Here is a 3293-nt window from a genome sequence, read left to right on the forward strand (position 1 = left end):
TTTTATGCAATAAAAAACTGATCTCACCCAGAGGCTGGTAGTTCTGTCGTTTAATGCAATTGCTGGATATTTCATGGTGCACCCAAGATGATGTGAATGGAGCCAATCTTGTGTCATTCAATGTATCCTGTAAAGATCAGGGTAGGGAGTGTTATGTGAGTACATAAGGTGCCTGTACGCAATTGCGGGAGAGGAGCTTCAGGGTGTCTGGATGTGTGTTACAGCGCTGCTCCTGTATGAGTAGTTAGCAGAAGTGAGCCAGTACAGCTGTGAGAGAGCCTTTCGTATAATCAGCATTTGTTGTCATATATATCTGAATTCATACAGACTTTGGTTTAATAAATGTGCCATGGACACGGTTGTGGTCAAGAATACCAGGCAGCGGATTCTTTTTTTTTTTTTAAATTAAGATTTTTATTGAAGAGTTTACACATAAAAAATGGGGAACAGAATAAAGAGATAGGGAAACACAGGGGGAAGTCCGGAATGGTTACCATAAGCAAACTTAAACAACGCACAGTCTAAGGGGTATACAATTGGTTACATTGATCATACAGATACAAGAAAAGGAGAAAGCACTAAAAGGAGACATGAAGAGGACATATCTAGTATCCCGGCATTCTCGTAGAGATAATTCTAGGAGAGATCGAGAACGGACATGTCAATTGGAGAGCTATACACTGTTAGCCTACCTTCTCTACTTCTATAATCAGACCATCCCAACCATTTCATGTGGATAGAGTTAGCCGATGAGGAGTATTTAGCCTCCGCGGTTTCAAAAATGAAATGTTTGTGGATCTTATTTTGGATGAACTCTAAGGTGGGAACACTCTCAGATTTCCATAGCTGTGCTATAGCAGCTTTAGTGGCTATCAAAATGTGCCCCAAGACATAACGGTCACCTGTAGAGAAGTGATCCACGTACAAGTGGAATAGCGCCAGGGCTGGGTCCATTGGGATGCTAAGCCCTAACACTATGCCGGCCATACTTAAGACTTCTCTCCAAAGAGGTTGTATACGAGGACATGCCCAGAAGACATGAAAGATATCTCCCGTGGAACCACATTTCCTCCAACATAATTTAGATTGGGAAGGCCAGATTCTATTCTATGCTGCTTGGCAGGAGTGAAGTAGGCCCTCTGTATAAGCTTGTAAAACATTTCTGAGTGGTTAACACATTTGGAGACTTTAAAACAAGACCTAAATATACCATCCCACTCTGCCTCAGTAAAGGACCTATTCAAATCTCTTTCCCATAAAGTCTGAGTTTTCAATTTTTTCAGGGGGCCGTTTGACAGTTGAAATTGATACCACCACGTAATCCCATATTTGTGCGAGGGTGTCTCCAGTCGGCTCACAATGTAAGCCGGAAGAAACAGTTTGTGGAGATGTGAGGGAGTACATGAGTGCAGCCAACTTCTCACCTGCAGGTATTTAAAGAAATCCTGAGTCCGAATCCCAAATCTCTCTTGTAATTGAGAGAAGGACATCAAGATGTCTCCTTCATATAAATCGCCCACGGTAGTGAGCCCCTGCCGAGTCCACTCCACTAGGGAAACATTGGGGATCAATGACATAAGAGAAGTTAACGACAGGGAGGGGGCAGGTAAATTAAGTTCTTCTGAAGAGAGTACTAATTTATGCCAGGAATCTATGGTCGTTTTAATAGACTTGCAGGACTCGGCCCTACTCCTAGCAGCGGGCAGTGGCAACCAAAACATATCAGGGAGAGAAACAGCGTCTAAGCATGAGGATTCCAGAATAACCCAAGGCTTCAGACTCGTGGTGTCAAACCAGTCCCTAGACTGACTTAGCAGACATGCCGCATGGTACTTTTCTATATCTGGGAAAGCTACTCCCCCAGACAGTTTAGGCCGAACAAGAGTCTTCTTAGCGATTTTCGGTCTAGATCTTCCCCACACATATCTGGTCAAGACCTGGGTCTGGGAAGGGGCCTCGGTATGGCGCGAAAGAGGTACATTAATTTCGGCAATAAAACCATCTTAGCAGCAGCAATCCTACCCAACCAAGACACCTCCTGCAGCATCCACTCCCCAGTCAGCTCAGTAAACGCTTTTAATAACGGGGCATAGTTACACTCAATCAAGTTGTCTTCTCTAGTTAGGTTTATACCCAGGTATCTCAGGGAGCAGGACTTCCAGGCATATTTATACCTATCCTTCAATTTAGAGACCACAGTCGGAGGTATATGGAGTGGGAGGGCTTCCGTTTTATTTGTGTTTAACTTATAAAAAGAAACATCTGAATAGCTTTGAAGGACCTCATGCAAAACTGGCAAGGAAGCTTCGGGGTCAGTTAGACATAGCAGAATATCGTCCGCAAACAAACTGATTTTATGAGAAATGCCCCCTATAACAGGGCCGCTAATCGCATCTCGAGATCTAATGCAAGCAGCCAAGGGTTCTATTGCCAGCGCAAAAATAAGAGGGGATAGCGGGCATCCTTGACGCGTGCCATTCGAGATATTAAAGGGTGAGGAAAGGCATCCGTTAACAAAGACCCGTGCACTAGGGGAGGAATAAAGAGCTAAGATAGAGTCCAAGATCCTTCCAGAGAAGCCAAATTTGTCCAGAGTTAATCTTATAAAATCCCAATTCAATCTATCAAAAGCATTTTCGGCGTCGAGAGACAAGACTAGGAGGGGATCTCTTCTACTGGCTACGTGCTCAATCACATGAATCACCCTGCGGGTATTATCCGGGGCCTGTCTGTTCAGTACGAAACCCACTTGATCTGAGTTGATAAGAGAGGGGAGCAGAGGGCTGATACGGTTGGCTATTAATTTGGCATACATTTTTAAATCCGTATTTAGTAACGCGATCGGTCTAAAATTTTGGACTGAGGTGGGGTTTTTTCCCGGTTTGGGGATGGTAATGATTTGAGCTTCCAGCATCTCCCTAGGGAAGTGGCCTGCTTCTGAGGCTTCATTGAACACCGACAAGAGCACCGGGGCCAAGCTCTCCCTAAAGGATTTATAGAAACCAGCAGGATAACCGTCGGGACCCGGGGCCTTGTCTGCGGGGAGTCAATAGCCTTTTCGACTTCAGCTAAAGTCCAAGGCGCACTTAGAGAGCTACAAGACTCCGGCGACAGCGAGGGGAGAGGAAAGTTGCTCAGAAAATTCTGAACATCTACGCCTGTAGGTTGAAAGGTAGAAGAGTCCCCCTTCAGGTTGTATAGTTTGGAGTAATAGGACGCAAAGACATCTGCAATTCCGTCTGGATCGTAGACTCTGTTACCCCTATCCGAATGGACAATGTGAATTTTTTCTT

The sequence above is a fragment of the Pseudophryne corroboree genome, chromosome 1 (assembly GCF_028390025.1).
Source record: "Pseudophryne corroboree isolate aPseCor3 chromosome 1, aPseCor3.hap2, whole genome shotgun sequence".
NCBI classification, from domain to species: domain Eukaryota; kingdom Metazoa; phylum Chordata; class Amphibia; order Anura; family Myobatrachidae; genus Pseudophryne; species Pseudophryne corroboree.